The sequence below is a fragment of the Eucyclogobius newberryi genome, unplaced genomic scaffold, assembly GCF_026437365.1.
Source record: "Eucyclogobius newberryi isolate DKJ021-1_F unplaced genomic scaffold, fEucNew1.0.hap1 SCAF_20, whole genome shotgun sequence".
Classification (NCBI taxonomy): Eukaryota; Metazoa; Chordata; class Actinopteri; order Gobiiformes; family Gobiidae; genus Eucyclogobius; species Eucyclogobius newberryi.
The window spans coordinates 9,996,718-10,017,883 of NW_027315835.1; the positions used below are offsets into that span (position 1 = coordinate 9,996,718).

Below are 21,166 nucleotides of genomic sequence, written 5' to 3' on the forward strand. Positions count from 1 at the left end.
ACAGCGTTGTAAAACTCCACCAGACGTTACCACTCTACATCGCGGGACACATTTCTGACCTCAAAAGTACACTTCCTGCCTCTTTTACCTCTCCTCCCTTCTTGAGTTCACCCGCAGTGGCTTCTGCGCTCGCCTTTTGTCCGTCTCCCGCTCCCCGTGGCCATGCCTGTCAGACAGCAGACCACATCACCCGGGAATACCTTCTATATGTTGATTTGTGCTCCCCGAGGGACAAACTATTTCATTACTCCCCTCCATGCAGCCTTCATATTCAGACTCCAGGTTCATCTCTCCTCCCTCGGGCTGAGTAAATCTCTGCTTTCGCCCCATGGAACGGCGCAATAAAACGGGCCCTAAACGCTCCGGCTCACAGAGGTAGTTCACCTTCAGGGAGCTATTGTGGCTCGGCAGCCGATCTGCAGTGTTATGGAAAGGCAGTGTAAGTCCACAGTGTTAGGTCAACGAGCCTTTGACCCTGTTTGTGTCACACTTTGCAAGGCCCTGACCCTCGACGGTACATGAGCAAATCGATGTCTTGGTCGCAGAAGAAGCGGTGCACGTTGGTAAACAGACCGTTCTGACCTGTCGGAGTCTGTGTTATAGTGTAGTACATATCAACAGTGCAGTAATATATCACATTTGGCGGATCAGATTTTTTAAAATACTGCATTTGAAGCTTGAGGGTTTAGAAAATGACAGTTTTTGTCCAGCCCATGTCTCACAGCTGAGATTAGAGGTGGAAGATGTATCAAAAAGTGTATAAAATTGTGTTGTTTTGGAGATATGCAAAGTTAGAATATCAAGTATTTTGTCTATAATTAAAACTATTAAAAAATATGTCAAGAAGAGAAACAAACATCTGGTGTAATCTTCCAAACAAAGTGATATTTTTGCTATTTTTGTTGTTTATTTTATGGTCCATTCATGTTTTTTTGTGCTTAAATTGAACCGCAACTGAGATTTACAGGCACATTTTAACTCACTTCTAATGCTTTGTGAAAATCATGTCTGATTATAGATATGAAGATAATGCAAACCATATCAACATATACATTTTTGTCAATATTACCAACTCCTACTTACGATTATTCCAAAAAATGTGGAATCTAGATCATACATGACCTAGATTTTTCTTTTACTACTTCAAAAAAATGGATTGACGTGCATAGCTTTGAGTCAGAATTGCTGGCATTAGTTCTTAAACGGGCATTGTAAATATTATCACACACCACAGACTTATTCTGTTGAGTCATTTAAAAATCCTTTAGATTTTTCTCGTACATTTTGTAACACTGTTTAATCACAGCTGATACGTGTGATGTGCCATATATTTGAGTGATAATACAAATGATACCCTGGCGTTTTCTATAGCCAAACAAACCACCTTTAGCATTACTTATTAATTGGCTCTGACTGTAAAACTGAGCTATAGCCAATATGATTAGGATAAATCAAAATATACCTAAAACACTGGCAAAACGCACAATTTCACCATCAAATCGACCGCTCTGAGCTTAGTCGTAGCGCAAGTTAACTTTTACTCATCAAGGCGTGCAGTGACCCCTCCTGTCCTGTAGAGGCAGGTCTCTTTCCGCTAATTAGTCACCCATCTGCTTGTACCTCTCCGAGTGGTGTGCGGTAATGGACTCTATTAGAAGTGGGCTCCTCTGTTGTACCTGAATGCCGGTGTTAATTACTGACTTAATAGACTGCACATTCCTGTGGTTTTCTTTCTGACGGCAACCTTCACAGGCTTAATTGAAAGTCTCCTCCCTTCAGTGGAGAGAGCGCCTCGGCTAACCTCCCCCAGTGGTTTTACTGGTCAATTACACCTGCGTTTGTTTAGTGTCAGCAGTCAAACCATATGTTTACTGGAAGGGAATGCACAGGCCGCAATAAAGATAATGAAAAACGATATATTACTGTTTGCGGCGTTTTAATTAAGTGCGCATAAAGACGGATAATCAAAGGCCATATTTTGTTAGATCGAATACTGTCGATGATTAAAGGTACACTACGCAACTTTTCACCTGCTTGTCTCCTCCTCCTGGCATCATGTCAACAAGAAAACAGTAAGCGATAAAATGTAATTGGAAGGTAATGGAATAAATGCTAATAGTTCAATGCTGTTCTGTGGGGCGTTCTAGACAAAGCCATAACATATCAATGGATATTAGTGGATGGCGTGTACTAAGGGTTTGGATCAGGGGTGGGCAATTATTTTCCTCCAAGGGCCATATTCAAATCCAGGTATGTAGCGGAGGGCTGGCCCGTGATCATTGGTGTGAAAAAAAATACATTCAAAATGATAAAATATCAAATAAAATATCACCTTTCTGTCAAATATAGGCTTTTGAATCTATTATTTAATTCATTTCACGTCATATTTATTAAGGATACAAGTGCAGACAGATGTTACAGACAGTTAAATGGAAACTAAAATAATTCTAGGGGCCGGATTAAAACATGCCGAGGGTCACATTTGACCCCTGGGGCCACAAATGCTCAGGTCTGCTTTAGGGGAGAAAAACAACAACAACAACTATCTATTGGTCCACAGGTCGGAGGTTAAATTGCACAGATGAATACTGTTGTGTCCTTGGGCAAGACTTTCAACCCGTCTCTACGCCAGTGTTTGTGTGTGACCATTTAACCTGTACAAAACACTTTTAATAACACGCGTAATGTCATTAAAACACTGTGTGCCGCTCCATTCACCGGGAGAATAAGAGAGATGAATGGGATATTTGCGCTACTTTTAATCACTTTGCTCCCTGGTTTGTGCCGGGTTGTTGTTGTAGCAGTGGAGGAAAGCTAATGTGTGAACTACAGATACAACCTTTTCAAGTAAAAAAAAAAAGGTCAGAGTCACATTCATCGTAGAGGCAATTAAATTCATCAAAAAATACTGATAATGATTAATGTTGTCAAATCAGCCCACATAAGGTTAATTACTGCAATGACAGTAATCAGGCTGATAAATACTGTATAACATCAGAGTCAAATAAAATAAAAAAAATTTCAATCAAATCGAGACACCAAAAATGTTGATTGATTAAAGATTCACACCCCAAGTCACAAAAGTTACACAGTGCACCTTTAAAACATTGTTACAGACACTTCTCTCTTCCAATAAAGCTGAAACAACATGTTAAGCTCGCAGGCCACACTATTCCACTATTTAAACAAATAACGACGTGCATGTGAACATATTTAAATGTATTTTACAAGTCAGTTTTGACTCAAAAATCATAATTTGGTAAAGAATATTTGGATTTTTCCATAAAAAAACACCATATTTCTGTTTTTGAATCTAATGTAGCTGCTGAATTGAACTAAGACTGCGACAGGTTAATCGATTATAGTAGTTGTCAGCTAAATGAGTGATGGAACAATCGTTAACTGGGCATGATCTGAGGAAAATATGTTTTATTACTCAGACACAGCAGGAATCACATAAAAACAGCAAAAAAAAACTGAGTCAAAACCACATTCACTGGCCTGTCAAGTTCCAAACAACTAATCGATTAATCAGAAGAGTAATCGCTCGACTAATCGATTACCAAAAATAATCGCGAGTCGCAGCCCTAAATAATTCCATCCATTTCCCACGCGTGCTCTCCTCGCACGCCAGTCGATGGCGCATCCCTCCAATAATAGTTCAATAGCGGCGCGCCCTTATTAAAGCAGCCTTCACTCCCTATACAGTAACACACTCATCGTGATTGGCGTTCTGACATTGAGCGCCAGTCGATTTCAATTCGCCCTCCGCTCTCCGTCTCCCTCGCTCTCTCGATCCCCGTCCTCCCATCCCCAATCGTGCCCACTTATGCAGCAAAGTTTGATCTGCCTCCGGTTCCTCCTATTGAATGAGACCAATTGTCCTTCAGAGCGAGGGGAGAGACGGGGGAGCGACGGGGGAGCGACGGGGGCCGGGGCTAAATGGTCGCACAAAGAAGCCAGACGAGCAGAATGAATGTGGGTCACTTCAAGACATTTTTAGGGAGAAATCAAATGAGAAATGATGTCAAATATTTCAATATGATCAACCGTGTGCGCCGTGATGTCTTTTGTGCCGCGGACAGACCCTTTTGTCCGGCAGTCGAGCGGCTCGTGTTTGAAGGTTAGAAAGACGAGACGGAATACGTGTGTGTGAGGTTAAGTAAACATTGAAAACTAAAATAATTAGTAAAAAAGAAAGGGGGAAAATGTGGGGAAATCACTGTTATATAAAATAATAACAAACCCACCGTAATAATGATAATAATGTATATTCTATAGGTTTATTGTTGATTTATTTGGATCCCCATTAGTCACCAGTCTGACAGCTACTCTTCCTGGAGCCTTATGCAAAACACTGATACAAATAAATCTCCATTATATTACTCAAATTCATGCCTCCATCAGCATTTTTTTAAAGTAGGTTTTGTAGAAGTTTCAGTAAAAGGTGTTGGCAGTTTCAGGTAGCATGTTCAATGACATGTTGTTTTAGTAAACGTGACAACTAAGTTCCAATTATTACTTATCAGTATGTTCCCTGATAAAAATGAATGGATGAATAAGAAACAAGCCCAATAAATTAGGATTTCCAATTGATTTGCATAATTGTAATGTTGTCGTAATTTCCAGGTCAAGTACAATACATATAAATACAGCTGATATGTTGTAATAGTACACTTTACAATTTGCCAAAGGTTCAATAAATTTGAAAAAAAAAATCAGAAAAAAGTTTGTCAGTGAAAAAAACAACAAGATTCACAAACTAGTAACTTTTTACTTTTTTTGGTGATAAGGTCCAACATGAAACAATGTCATAGCAAAATATAATAAAAAACAATAATAATAATAAGAGGTTAACCAAATAAAATACAAAATAAACATATACTAAATACTTTGACTGAATATATACTGGTACAAACAGTTTACAGCCCATATCTGCCGATTTGTGTCGCTTTACAAGCCGTTCATTCATTATTCATTCATTATTCATTCATTCTACGCTCCACCACCACCAGTCACTCACGCACAAACCTTAGTCACACTAGGATCACCAGGTGGTCTCCCATCCAACACTGCTCAGCTTCAATACAAGACTTTGGCAAAGAGGTATGGCCACATCGCATTAAGCAGCAATAAAATCCCTCAAAAATACCAAAAAAAACCAATAAAATACATGTGCGGGTTCTGAAGATGTTGCTGTTCTCTCCATACATTACACAGATGGATTTTAAATGATCAGAGCAACAGACTATAGAGTTTTTTTAGATGATTTGGGCAGAAAAGCAAATACATTTGTAGAAGGATTGATAGAAGTTTTGCCGAGGTTCACGATAAAGACTGTTGAGACGTATGGATGTACTAAAAGAGGACTGCCGCCGGGAGAAAAGTGGATGCCGAGGACGGGGTTGGACTGACGCAGATGATTCACAGCCCTTAGACTAGATTGGCTTGTTATCGGTTCACAGGAAACCGCCCAATTCGTCTTTTTCCCGAAGAACTGGCTACGCACACACTTCAGCTATGTACCGCACACGGCAACAATGACGCAAGGCCGGTCTCCGAGAAGAAAAAGAGGAACATATACCACCTGCATATAGTAGGTGTGGGTAAGATAATGACGACAGAGGGGAAAAAACGATGTCAAGGCCAGTGTTGAGGAACGGAAACAGGACCAAGGCTGATAAGGAACACAAGATACAGCAGAAAGCCTCCCGCTACAACGGTATAAGCCGTGTGCAAAGACTAGCAAGCCCTGTCCTGCTTTACAAAAGTCGGTAAAGCAGAAAGAGTACAGGTTCTGGTTGTTGTAGTCCAATTCTAGCTCATTAAAACCAGTCGGACTTCTGCTAATCTCTCATTTTGCGGACGTTAGATGCTTCGGTTACATGTAAAGCCTCTTTATGATGATGAAATTGCAATAGTATAACAGCATCGTGTAGTCTAATTTCTTTAATCCAAGCGTTATTAAGTATGCAGATTGGTTTTGTTGATTCTCTGTGGTTAGCCATCCATAAACATGTTTTTCTACAGCTAAATCCCATCATTCAAAAACATGCATGAATATTGCAATAGTTCACTAGCAAGGACCAGAACCCCGGCTACGACGCAACGTGTTTATTGGCATGTGAGAAACATGCACAACACAAATACGTACAAAAATGGATGTCGTTTTTGGGGCTTGCGGCGATGAGGACTGTAGGTTCCCGGGCCTCGATAAATAAAGAAGAATTAGAAGACTTAAAAGAGGGTATGAGGGAGGGGCACGACGTCATGAACACAGGTGTATGTGATCTGGGTGCGTGAATAGTGTAGCCGCAGGAAGGGCGTGGTCATGATCCTCATTTAAATCTGAATTTATGTAAACTGAGTCAAAACTAGTTGATTAAGAATAGATGAGGCTTAATAACTACCTAATTAATTCCCTTATCCCAACACTTAACCCTGACGCTTTAGTTAAGCAGTTAATGAACCATGAATCATTCTTTTTCTTTATTTTTGAATTAAGATTTCTTTATTTTTTAGATTTATTTACGAACGATGAACACAAAAAAAATACATACATACAAAACAAAATGAGAAAGAGAACAACAGACATAAATCCAAAGACATCACACAAATCAATAACAATTAAAACACATTAGAACTCAAACAAATGTTCCACTTTGCCCTTAATCTGTCAAATTTGTCCATTTTCCAATTAAGTCCAAATGTGATTTTTTTTGTTTTTTCCATTTGTCGAATGTCCATTATAATGTCAGTCCAGCCATTGATTGTCGGTGTGTTTGGTTTCATCCATTTTTGTGCGAGTGCCTTTATTGCCGCTGCCAGAAGGACGCTCCAAAGATATCTGCCGGTTGTATCCACGGCAGGAGTTCTGAGGCCCAAATACAGAGTTCTGAAACCCATTGGGATGGTGATGTCATAAACTGTCTGTAAGGCTTTGTTCGATCTCAGTCCAATACTTGTGAATCATTCTTAAGCAATTTCAACATGAATTAAGTCTTATAAAGTGGTACCACAATGTTTGTAGGTCATTGCTGCTTCGTGATTACGTTGGGCGTGTTTATGAGGCAATAGAAACCTGATTACTAAAAACGACTTTACATTTTACTTTACAAAACAAAAGTACAACCTGCCTGGCTCCTTGAAGGACACCTCAGTGATGTCTGAAGGGGACAGTCCAACTTGGAAAAAGCCAATTTCAAGCCATTTTCGACAATGACCAGCTCCAAAAGACGAATGCGGTGCGGACCAGGATCCCATTTGAGAAGTCAGGTGAACTTTTTGGGGGTCGATCTGGGCAGATGGGTATTATCCGGCTAATCAGTGACACCTGGAGACTCTCGGATTGGAGCGAGATAATGGACAGATGGAGAATCAGAGGGCCAGTGAAAGAAAATGAGACACGATGGAAGTGCTGTTGACTTTGAGATTTGTCTCGATATTATCTGGTGGGAGAGCAAAGAGACGGTTGCAATTGTTCCGGCAATGAATCTTGATTTAGTGATACTTAAAATGTCTATCAAGAAATGTTCCCTAGGTTTATACTTCTATCTGTGGAAGCCAAAGTGTAGTCATGAATCTGCAAGTCATTAAAGAAATGTCATATATCCACTAGCACTGTTATTGAATAAGACGTAGTATAAAATGACTACATCCTTTATTTATATAAGAAAATAAAAGTTTAAAAGTATATTACGTCGCTTTTCTGGCTTGTCTACACGGAGATATATTACACTTGTTAAATTACAGTTGTTTTGATGGCTAAAAACATGCATTCTTACAGTGAGCGAGCTAGCTTCTCAACAGATATGACTTTTATCTTTGTCTGGAGTCACCCGCTTAGAGCTGAAGCAATAAAATCCCACAATTGCTAAACCTCTTACAGCTAATAAATGGCTCTGGTTGTATACATTACCTTCTATAATACAGAATGGTTTGAAAGGACTTGTCTTTAGCCATAAACAATCTGAAAGACAAGTCCTTTCAACCATGTATCCCTGTTATTTAATTCCATTGTTTTAAATATAGCTCAACCACTCCGCCCACTTTGATGGTGTTTCGGAAGTAAATTTACCATGATTTTTTTCAAATTTAACTTGATAAAAATTCAAACGTCAACAGTTTAAAGGCACAGTGGAGGATAACCATGTGGGAAGTGATATCCCTAACGCAGTTGTCCAAAAAACACATTCAAAACAAAACTAAATTTCTACAAATTCTTTCTTTTATAACCTGGTGGTTTAAAAAGTTTCAGAAATAGAATTTAAATAAAAATGATAGGTTTGGTGGTCAATAGTTACAACATAGCTGATTACCCTGAAGCAAGCTTTCAAACCTATATATATATATATATATATATATATATATATATATATATATATATATATATATATATATATATATATATATATATATATATATATATATATATATATTATAGATATATGGAAAAGTACTTATGAAACCTATATATATATTTATTCATTCATTCATTTATTTATTAATTTAATCATTTATTTGTGCACCTTAGCTCTGATCTGGGGTAAAAAGTGCAATATCTGTTCATTGCTGTCCTTGATCCGTTTTGACTCATGGCGCGGGACTATAATTTACAAATACTAGATACGTGCTAATTCCAGTTGCTTCATAGCGCCACGGTTCCCTTCCAGCTCGTACAATGCACCGACCGGACTCACACAGAGATGAAACGACCCGGGAATCTAATGCGCCGCCATTTCTCTGCCTTTGTTGTAGGAATCAAGAGATGTACAAATCCGATATAGGAACACAAGAGCCACTTTGAAATGATTCGTGCTGCAATTGCAACAGATAATGTTCATGTGTTTGTATTGCATGTTTATTGAAGGTTTGTGTTCTTATTGTTCCATTTTTCTCTTTTTTCCACATGTTTGCCGTCCGCTCCATCGACTACGTCAACAGGTAAAGCATATCTACATGTATTTCTTGTGATATTCTGATGCAATGTTGGGAAATTTTGTGTACATGTATTACGTATAAATATTGTATTATAGTCAAATTAAAGGTGAATTAGGCTGGTGGGGATGTTAACCACCTTCTTATCGTCATTGATTTGCACGGACTGTTCCTTAGTATGGCTTGTCCACTTGTACTTGGCTTTGTGCACCGCAGCGCCCAGCTAGCTCAGTGTTGGCGTCACTACTTCCTGTCCAGTTTTATCTCTGGGGTTTTTTACCGAGTCACGTGGAAATGAATACGTATTTACAGATCAGGAAGGTGACAGCTTTGCAACAGCATGACAACTTTACAAATTAGGTGAAAATTTTACAGACGGACCCTTCTGTGTCTGGAGGTATTTGTGGGTCAATGCTAACACTAATGCTAATTTTGAGGCATAATAAAATTGTAAATACAACTAATTGAAATAACAAGCTAAAGTTATCTATAAATAAAACAAATAATCATGTAGTCCTTACTTTAAAATAAAATTGTTTATTTAAAAAAAAAATACTATATATATTTTACATACATTATTTATTCCCTGCGACGAGTTGGCCACTGTCCAGGGTGTACCCCGCCTAAGGCCCAAAGTCACTGGGATAGGCTCCAGTCACCCGCGACCCCAAAAGGGAAAAAGCGGTAGAAAATGAATGAATGAATGAATACATTATTTATTTTATAGTTTACATTTTGATAATTAGTATTTATTATTTTTGTTTTATATTTCAGGTTTTAGACATAATTATATTTTACATTTTAATAATAATTTTATATTTCACGTTTTAGTAAATATTTGTTATATTTTACGTTTTAATAAAAGTTAGCATTAGCTGTACGAGACTAAGAGATCTGACCTGCAAATAATAATACATTTAATGCCATACTGTGAAACATTCCAAATAAATAACACCTCAAAAGTTACTTTGTGCACCTTAAAGTATTTCTAATGGGCACGGAGAAGAAGTGACACAGATTGAACTGCCTCTGAAAGTAATTGAATAAACATTAAATTAATCAAGACTCAAGAGATAAAACAACATCACATACATAAGAAAACATATTGCAAATTTTAGCAATGAGGCAATACATTTCAATCTGTCCAATTTCATTTTTTTTGTAAATAACTACTGTTTGAACATCATGAAACTGTCATTCTGGATTTGCTTGATGGCGTACATGCTGATCGTGGCGTAAACGTTTATCTGCTCACTTGTAAAATTGGTATGAAAATCAATATTTCAGCAGAAGTTTTAGCAGAGTAGAAGTTGCAGTAGAAGATCCTTAATCATCAAATCGACACAGAGGAAGTGACAGCCGTGAGAAGAACAGATGCCCCCGTGTTGCTATGACAACCCTGAGGAAGCCGTAAGAAGCTTGTTACTGCTGTTAACGCCAACCTCAAAACGTGTTAGTTGGATTCCAACTTTGTATGTACTCTGCTATCCTTGAGCAAGACACTTTAATCTCGCTTATGTGTGGCATTTTGGTGCTTCTGTGCTCAATGAGACACGAGAATGGCTGTTTTTTATGGCTGTTCCAACTGTTTGTCAGCAATTATGGGACTAAACATATGCTAGTTATAGTTAATACATCTATTCTAATTTGGATATTGGATTTAGCTGTAAGACTTCATAAAAACGCACCTTTTTAATTGCCTTAAAAAGCATGAACAAAGGCTTATTTCACATTCTAAGTTTATTAAGAATGATTCGCGCTTTGTAAAGTTAATTAACACACTCACTCCTAACAGCGCCAGGCAACTTTACCTGGTGATGGCTCTTAATTTAAAAAAATAGACGGTACAAAACCAACATGCTGCGACTGCCACTGTAACAAGCTCCTTACCTCCAGTGAACACAGCGGCCACTCTTTTACAAGCAGGATTATGGCCACATGCATTTCTTCTTTTATATGCTACCGCTGTCTTTTCATGCGAGTGCGGGTAAGTAATCGCCAGAAAATGTCCTTGTGAATGTCTGTTTGAAATATTTGAAAAGTTGCACCCTAGAAAACATGTTGAACTGCCTTTTCAAACAGTATTATTGCTTGCTGTCCCCCCTTATTTATCTCTCAAAGCACTACTCTGCGAAATGATTCAAATTAAAACGGCTATTGTCACACGTTTGTACTTCTGTTGTAGCTTTGACCTTGCGCCGCGGTCTGCTGTCGCCACCCAAGCTTTAGCCAAGCCCATCATTTCCGCGCGCCCCCGACTGTGGCACAAAGCCGCTCTCCAACTCGGCTCCGTCTGGCTATGAAGATACAACGGCGAGAGCATATCTAAAGCTTTCTTTGTTTCTCTGCATATTTAAAAACGATTTTTAAAAAAAAGAAAAGAAAAGAAGAAGTCCTCCATCAAAGTGAGGGTCACGTATTGCACTGGCTGTCGCTGAGTCAGCTCTTCAGACTTGTTCACACGGCACAGAGTGGAAGAAGAAGAAAAAAAATTCAATAATTCGCACAAAAGCGGGCAGTGCATGATGCTGATAAAACGCCGAGCAAGCAGTCTGGGAAGTTCCATTGCTGCGACAAGCCTTTTAACATGTACGCTATATTTATTCTTTGAAGTTGTTCTCCAAAAGAAGCAAGTACCTGCGTCTGTTTGTACGGTGTGCATGAAAGGAAAGTGTATTCTATCTTCATGCGGCGCGTATCGTCAAATGGATTCATCTGGTTTGGGGAAAAAAAGTAGTACGTCGCGGGTAAGTTTTGCTTCGCGCCACCTGAAGGAAGTTACAATAGTTTGACTTAACAAGAACAAAATCATGTCATTTCTCCATATGTGGCTGGAAAATACAGTTTAATACACTTTTAATAGCATTAATAACGCTTTAACAGTCTTGTTACTAACAGTTGTTACTAAGCATGAGTTACTAAAACTGAATCATTCTTACTAAGCTATTGGTTCATTGTGATTTGTCTTAATTTATTCATTCAAGGCTAGTTAATGTGTTTTTATGTTAAATGTATATAATTTTTAACATTAATTTAGCCTTTATTTACACCCACAAATTAATAGCAATAATTCTTTGTCATGATATAAAAGAAAAAATTAGCGTTAGCGATTTAATTCATGTAATACTTATGGCTGCTTAATTAACAGTTTCTTTTATAATATTTGTACTTACATATTTCGCGCTGCTTAATTTATTGCTATGAGTTCTTCTTATCTCTTTCATTATTGGAGTCTCTGCACAGCCTCCACAGTTAGTATTTAAGTCGCTCCAGGCTTTAGCTGCAGCAATTAGCCGCAATCTCTGTCCCCTCGCAACAGAGGAAAATCAGCTCGTGCAACATTACAGAATTCATCTCATCACCAAATAGCTTTAATATTTAGTTGGACCGGCCTTTCGCTTTGATTACAGCGCACATTCAATAAGCGTCTGCCATATTGAAAGATTTACTTCCATCCAGTGTGGCATTATTCCTCACACAGATCTTGTATTGATGATGTGAGAGTGACCGCAGCATGAAGCCTTCTCCAGCTCGTCCCAAACACTCTCACTGGGGCTCAGATCTGTAGTACTTTAGTCTCTGCTTCTCCTTTAGATGTTTTCTCTGCTCGATGCCCATGATTTGACACTTCTCGAACACGCTGACGTTGCCATGACCATGGGATACGTCTTAACACATGGTTATTTCAGAAACGAGATGCCGCTCGCTGCATCGGTCGGGTTTAAATACCGTGTTGCAGCTCAGAGATCATCACCCATTTTTGACACAGAGGAAGAAGAATTCAATGGATTTAGTGATTTGGGGTAAAACTGATGCTTTGGTAAACTTGTTAGTATGTTCTTTATGCTATAGTTATCTGAATAACTGTTAATGTGTTACGTTAACATACCAGTCACTTACCACAGTTCTGTCTGTGCGTCATGTAGCTGAAGGTGTTAGCGTTAGCATACGTACACCTATTCACCATGTTCTCTCATCTGTTATTATTTAAAACTGCAATTCAAGATGACATGTTCGTTCTTGGTCTCGGATTTTTATCAAATAAATTTCCCCCAAAAATGCGAATGCCAATGATATGACCCTTCTCGAACACACTGACGTCTCCATGACCACGGGATTCGTCTTCCCACATGGTTGTTTCAGAAACGAGAAGCCGCTCGCTGCATCAGTCGGGTTTAAATACTGTGTTGCAGCTGAAAGATCATCACCCATTTTTGCTTAGTTTAATCCCAGTGGTGACTGTTTTTTGGACATAGGATGTGTAAAAAGTAATAACTGGGGCTTGTACATTCCTGCATACCCACATTTACATTACGGACTTACGATTTCCGACAAAGACTCAGGTGTAGAGATTCTCTTGCCATTTGGTTGGAAAGCAATTTTCTTGACATATTCAGTAAGGTCAATTCAATAAAAAAGAAGGAAAACTTTAAGCACAATCGTATTAAAGAGCATTGCCAACGTCCATAAAGGAACACATCATTCTTGTTGAACATAAATATACATTCACAAATAGCATACACAATTTTTTCTAAACAAATACCATCTGGACATAACACAATAATTGTAATACTTCCACCATCTATCCTCTATATAACGCACTTGATGGGTTATCTAACATCTTCGGCGGGACACATTTCAAGCTCCACATTGCTCATTTCTCATTCTACTCAAAATAACAGCGCTTGCCGGCTGTGAATTATTCCATAAATGAGATTTTTACCAATTTGAAATTGAAATGACTCTTAGGTGACACATCCCATTTTTAGTCGTTTCCACCTTTTTCCTTTGATGTATGCCGCGTGGTAATAGGACGCCTCTGTTGGCAGCGTTTCCTCCGCGCACATATCCCCCCGTCTTGTTATTTTCCATATATAGCGTCATCAACACCGCTCGCCCTCCGTCGCAAATCTCCGTCTCTACAATTAGCACCGTGTGTGGCATCCATAGGCTTTCCCCAACATCGTTTTGACAACAGTTAATTGAGGCTTAAGTATTAGCCTTGTCACTCTGCTCGGCTGCTGTAATGACAAAGATGTTGAGTCTTGTCCCGTCCTTGAGATCATTTGTCTTCTTTTTAGACAACATAAGATAAGATAAGATATTCCTTTATTGTCCCACATGGGGAAATTTCATTGGTGCAACGCAGGTAGATACAGAGGTAGATACAGAAGAACAGATCACTTATAGGAAGTCTGAAAAACACTTTCAGTAGAAGATCTCCTATAAATAAATAAAAACTCCCATAGACAAATAAATAAATAAATAAATAAATACCATTGCATGTGATCCCGACAGTAATTGCACATGAATATGTGTCACGACAGCACATAGATTGCACATGAATTTCACAGTAATTGCACATGAATTGCACATGAATTCCAACAGCAATTGCACATACGACAGAATTGCACATCAGTATTAGGTTAGGTCAGTATTGCGCCGGGATAACGTGACGATCTCCGGGTAAGACGACTGTTCTCCGCAGTTTCATGAGTTCCTCCTTTGTGGAAACGCGGTACGGCGCCGGCCGGGGGGCGGGGCCGGAGCCAAAACACATCGCAACGACACGACGAAAACACTCAATCCAGCCGAATAAAGTCAAAACAAGTTAATTTAAAGCGATTCCAATGCGTGTCCCGATCGTTCGTGGAGTTCCTCTTTCATATAAACGTGTATTTGCCAGCACTGACAGAGGGACTTGGATATGGAGAAAGCGTCTCTATGGCATACGAGAACGATAATGGCAGAGAATGAGTTGTTTTTGCTGATTTAGTCGATTAATTAGTGAATAGTGTATTAGTTGACCAATGGTTTGATTACCAATTACGGTATTTTCCGGACTATAAGGGGGCGTCCAGTAGGGGGCGCTCCAGCCTTTGCATGATAGTTTGCTTTATGATGTCACTGCATTCCTTTCCTTTCCGGTGTTCAAGGGCGTTTCCACCTTTGCGGCAGTGTGCTTTATGACATCACAGGTGCTCTATGACATCACATAAGCTTTATGACATCACAGAAGATAAAGTATATAAGCGGTGGTACGAGTCTGCCAGGTTTACTATTCCGGATCAGAAAGCAGTCTGTGTGTACCTGTGAGGATTATTCGCCGTCTAATCGCTCTTCTACTGAGATTGTAAATGCCAGGAAAAGCGCAACTCGGACTCAAATGCGCAAAGACTGCTGGAAACATCGACCTGCCTTCGGAACAAATGAAAATGAAACCAGAGATTACCGCTGCCGTCGGACTTCTGTCCAGATTTCTACAGTCGGAAGGACTTGTCAATGACCGACAGGTCCAAACATTCAGCCAGAGCCTACAAGACATTTTGGCAGAGCATTACATACACCACTGGTTTCCAGACCGGCCCTGCAAGGGTTCAGGCTACCGCTGCATCCGCATCAACCACAAGATGGACCCCCTGGTGGGCCAGGCGGGCCAGCGCATTGGCCTAACCATCCAACAGCTGTACCTGCTGCTGCCCCATGAGCTCACGCTCTGGGTGGATCCCTTCGAGGTCTCCTATCGCATCGGTGAGAATGGCTCCATCTGTGTCCTGTATGAGTCTACCCCCACACCTATTGGACTGCCCCCCCTCTGCCACCATAAGCTCACCTACAAGAAGCCCCTTCTTGAACATAATGGTGAAATGATGGTGTTGAGCAGAACCTGCTCCTACATGGCCTACTATAATATAGTAGGCCGTCATATTATGACGATTGTGTCATATTATGACGAGTGTGTCATATTATGACGAGTGTGTCATATTATGACGAGTGTGTCTTGGTAAAATGGCTGCTATAACTCAGTCATTTTTGATCAGGGTCAAGCCACGTCTGGTCAGGTATTTGATCAGTGCAGGGTGAGTCTGAAAAAAGAATGTGGCCTGCCATCCAGGTGATAAGATCCGTCCAAGATAGACGATACTCGGAACTTTCGGAGTCAAGGACTCTCGGAGTCATGGACTTTGACCCCGCGATGAGGATTACGCTGCAACTGCTCCACCACCAGGAGAGCCTGCTGCTCACCCTCCACCCAGATCCTACGGCAGAGGAAGAGAACCGGTCACCACCCCCTCCAGGGTTAGTTGAGATTAAGGCCCTCCCGGATGAAGACAAAGAACAGTCACCTTGTATAGTTTGTTGTGTTGTAGATTTTTGTTTGAAGAAAATGTACTTTTTTTTAAACAATTTTTACGTTTACAATTACAAATCAGAAAAAAGTCTGTGTGTACCTGTGATTTTTAATAAAGCTCCTGAACCCGTACTCGTTTCTCCTCATCATTTCCACCTATCCGAATATAAGATAAGATAAGATATTCCTTTATTGTCCCACATGGGGAAATTTCATTGATGCAACGCAGGTAGATACAGAGGTAGATACAGAAGAAAAGAACAGATCACTTATAGGAAGTTTGAAAAACACTCTCAGTAGAAGATCTCTTATAAACAAAAACTCCTATAGACAAAAACGATCTCCGGGTAAGACGATGGTTCTCCGCAGTTTCATGAGGTACGGCGCCGGCCGGGGGGCGCGGGGGGGCCGGGGGTGCTCGGAGCCAGGGCACATCGCGACGACACGACGAAAACACTCAATAATATATATATTTACACATATACTACGCGGTAGTGATGCAGCAGTTGTCTTTTGAATTCAATCTTTGAATCTAGTTAGACAAATTTTTCAGTGAATTTGAGTTGGATTGTAATAAAACACACAGCGTGTGGAAGTTACCTGTCTGAGCTGTCCCTACTGTCCCCTCTGTCCTTTATTACTCTGTGAACTATTTACACAGAGATGGTTCATGGTAGTGATGCACATGTTGTCTTTTGACTCGTGGGGCAGGTCTTGACAAGAAAGTCTCATTTCAATGCGGCAGGTTCTAATCTGCAGACCGCCGTACATCACATGTCCGCGCTCCGCATGTGTCTTTGCGTTTTGCCACGCCTAGATTCACGTCTTCATTAGACACATTTTTCTGTGAATATGAGTGATTGTGATAAAACATACAGCATTTTGAAGCGTAAAATATATAAAATATGATGTGTCCCCTGGACAGTGACCACTGTCCACTGACGTCTTCTTCTACAGTGTGTCAAACACTTGCACTTCCTGCTAGAGTGGTGGAGCCCCCGGTGGTCATTAGCCAGTAAAATCTATAAATTAGATGCACCGTTGTAATGAAAGCGTGGGAAAAAAAGTTACAGCTTGAAGTCCAAAAAGTAAGGTACAGTGAACCCTCGTTTATCGCTGGGGTTATACGTTCCAAAACGAACCCGCGATAGGCGAAATCCGCGAAGTAGAAACCTTTATTTTTTTACAGTTATTATACAATGAAATACTCCATAAAACATTGAAGCACACGCGCGCTCTCACCGGCCTCTCACACGCACCGCTCTCACCGGCCTCTCACACGCGCGCTCTCACGCGCGCTCTCACCGGCCTCTCACGCACGCCGCTCTCACGCAACTCACACGCGCTTTCTCATGCAGCTCACACGCGCGCTCTCACCGGCCTCTCACATGCGCCGCTCTCACCGGCCTCTCACACGCGCGCTCTCACCGGCCTCTCACATGCGCCGCTCTCACCGGCCTCTCACACGCGCGCTCTCACCGGCCTCTCACACGCGCGCTCTCACCGGCCTCTCACGCGCGCCGCTCTCACCGGCCTCTCACACGCGCCGCTCTCACGCAGCTCACACGCGCGCTCTCACCGGCCTCTCACACGCGCGCTCTCACCGGCCTCTCACACGCGCCGCTCTCACGCAGCTCACACGCGCGCTCTCACCGGCCTCTCACACGCACGCTCTCACCGGCCTCTCACATGCGCCGCTCTCACCGGCCTCTCACACGCGCGCTCTCACCGGCCTCTCACATGCGCCGCTCTCACCGGCCTCTCACACGCGCCGCTCTCACCGGCCTCTCACACGCGCGCTCTCACGCGCGCTCTCACCGGCCTCTCACATGCGCCGCTCTCACCGGCCTCTCACGCGCGCCGCTCTCACCGGCCTCTCACACGCGCCGCTCTCACGCAGCTCACACGCGCGCTCTCACCGGCCTCTCACACGCGCGCTCTCAACGGCCTCTCACACACGCGCACTCACGCAGCTCACACGCGCGCTCTCACCGGCCTCTCACACGCACGCTCTCACCAGCCTCTCACACGCGCGCTCTCACCGGCCTCTCTCACGCGCGCTCTCACCGGCCTCTCACACGCGCGCTCTCACCGGCCTCTCACATGCGCCGCTCTCACCGGCCTCTCACATGCGCCGCTCTCACCGGCCTCTCACATGCGCCGCTCTCACCGGCCTCTCACACGCGCCGCTCTCACCGGCCTCTCACACGCGCCGCTCTCACGCAGCTCACACGCGCGCTCTCACCGGCCTCTCACACGCGCGCTCTCACCGGCCTCTCACATGCGCCGCTCTCACCGGCCTCTCACACGCGCCGCTCTCACCGGCCTCTCACACGCGCCGCTCTCACCGGCCTCTCACACGCGCCGCTCTCACCAGCCTCTCACACGCGCGCTCTCACCGGCCTCTCACACGCGCGCTCTCACCGGCCTCTCACACGCGCCGCTCTCACGCAGCTCACACGCGCGCTCTCACCGGCCTCTCACACGCGCGCTCTCACCGGCCTCTCACATGCGCCGCTCTCACCGGCCTCTCACACGCGCCGCTCTCACCGGCCTCTCACACGCGCGCTCTCACCGGCCTCTCACACGCGCCGCTCTCACGCAGCTCACACGCGCGCTCTCACCGGCCTCTCACACGCGCGCTCTCACCGGCCTCTCACATGCGCCGCTCTCACCGGCCTCTCACACGCGCCGCTCTCACCGGCCTCTCACACGCGCCGCTCTCACCGGCGTGTCCCGCAGCTCACACGCGCCGCTCTCAACGGCCTCGCAAACTTCAATTTGGCAAGCAGTTTTACGTACGTGTACATAATTAATCCATAACGTTATTGACACACAGGTAGAGAAGACGCGTAGAGACTGTTTAGCCAATCAGAATGCAGAACACAATGCATGATGCAAATCCGCGAAGCAGCGAGACCGCGAAAAGTGAACCGCGTTATAGTGAGGGATCACTGTACATTATATTATAGTATAAAAACACAACAACCGTAGTTTTATGTTTCACCATTTAAGATCTTTATCACAAATTAGAAGTAAAAATCTCTGACTGTCATGAATTAAACTAAATTACTAGCAGTATATTGCTAAAAAAGTTGTTGTCAATCTTGAAGCCCCACTTATCAAACCTAAAACTTGCAAAAACATTGACTGATCTTATTTATTGCGATTTAGTTTTAAGGCGGTCTAGACCCCTCTGGAGACAAAATAAAGGCGATTACTGCTAACCTTTGAGGAGAGTTACATCCCGTTCCAAGCTGCAAGCCTAGTTCCACTCCCCAGTCTTCCTTCAAATCCCATTACCAGCACAAGTCTTGGAAACATCTTTGACTGTGTGTGTTCGCCTCTTGGGTTCAGCCTGGGATATGTTAGGATTGTAATGGCGCTAGATAAAATGCACTTTCAGTCTTGTTTGGCAGCATGTTTCTTGGCCTGTACGCCAGAGCTTACACTTGAAGTTCTGAAGCGACTTTTTCTTGCTTTTCCTACTTTTCTCCCGTACTTTTTTTTGTCCTCTCCTTCGCTGTCTGTCCAAGAAGAATCGATCTGGTATTCGGGTGTGCCAGCTAAATGGGGCTATTGAGAAAGGGCTAATGGAACTCAATGTGAAATGTTTTATCTTGGAACTAAAGAACAATGCAACATGTCTGGCAGCGAGACAGTCTAAGAGGTGACCATTAGTGGAAATTACATCTTTAGCGAGGTTTTATTGGCCAATTTCTATGCATGGCTGTAAAGTAGAGACTTCAACATATGATTTGATTTGGGGAAAGTGTTAAAATGATGATATACAAATGTTTAATCTATAGAAAAATAACTAATACAAATAGAATATTGCAATTGCTATCATAAAATAATGTATTTTATGGGCTTATTAAAGGTACACTAGGTCATTTTTTCTTCTCTTACTGTTTTGCCTTTCATAACACTGGGCTCATTCTTTCTGATAATGACTAAATAAAGCTGAGGACTCACGACATGACTTTTGGCCAGATGCTCTTATGATTTTCTGTCGTGCTCAGTCACTCTCAGACATCGCAGTTGCTTCAGTCTTGTAATGTGGAGCTGTTACCACTGGATTCAGGTTCAGATCTCAAATACGCGACTAAACTCCAGTCACATTCAAACAAAACAACCATTTTGGCCGTGCTCCGGTGCAGCGGCTTGTTTACTGACAAAACCAAGGGCAAACACGTCCATCTTCTTGAGTTCTGTCCCCTTTTTTTTTGGTTTGTTTTGGTCGACAAGGGGTCACGTGATGCTGTTTAACTAATGAAAAGACAGGAAACACAACAGCCTAAATAATGCATGAATAATAATAATAATAATAATAATAAAGGGTTTATTATTGTTCTACTCAATGATTATTATAGACTATAAAACATTTTTTGTGAATTATTGATTGTATGTCTGAGGATAAAAGTGTCCTCAGTTGTCAGTCTGAGTCATGCAGTGTGACTGTCACTTGTTATTGGATCTCAGACTCTATAATCACACTCCAGTCGTGTAGTAAGGACCCATCCCAACATTTTAAATCTTTTAACAACTGGAAAAAGTGTTGTAGTGTGTCCTCAGCTTCAAAGATAACTTGTAAGAAGCTAATTCAATCTTAGTAATTGAAGCAAACAGTCCATTGTGCAATAAAGTGGGCTGTAATTGTAAGTGATACAGTGACTCGAAATGACTGGGAGAATTATGTAAAATATAGGGTTTGCAGTAGATCGATCCCACAAAGAGAACCAGGACAATGTTTGTTTATCACCAATGAACAACAAAGAAAACAGAGACACAGCGACAGATGTGATCCTCACACGGCTCACTCTGATCGAGCAGCTTCAGCAAACAATAGTGTCACATGACTAAAGTGACACACACAAGCGTCACTCTCTGAGCTCGATGCATGTGTCGGCGCTTCAACTCGGGTCCATCACTAGTCCATAGCATTCTAGGCAAAGCATCTCCATGAAGACCTGCAGGTGGCGGACTCTCCACCGTAAAAAGTAGCACGCTGCACCTTTAACTCTATTAACGCTATTCATATGTGATTGGGGGCGCGCCATTTGCTTCTGCATTTGAAATCATGCTAATTATGTTGCT

The 21,166-nt window shown here is 42.0% G+C and overlaps 1 protein-coding gene and 1 pseudogene across 7 annotated transcripts in view; both read left to right on the forward strand.

Annotated features, from left to right (window-relative positions):
• Positions 1-21,166, forward strand: part of sdk2b (sidekick cell adhesion molecule 2b) — a 565,983-nt gene that overhangs the window by 239,080 nt on the left and 305,737 nt on the right. The gene's annotated exons all lie outside the window — the stretch shown is intronic.
• LOC140369430 (protein BTG1 pseudogene) lies at positions 15,153-15,588 on the forward strand (annotated as a pseudogene).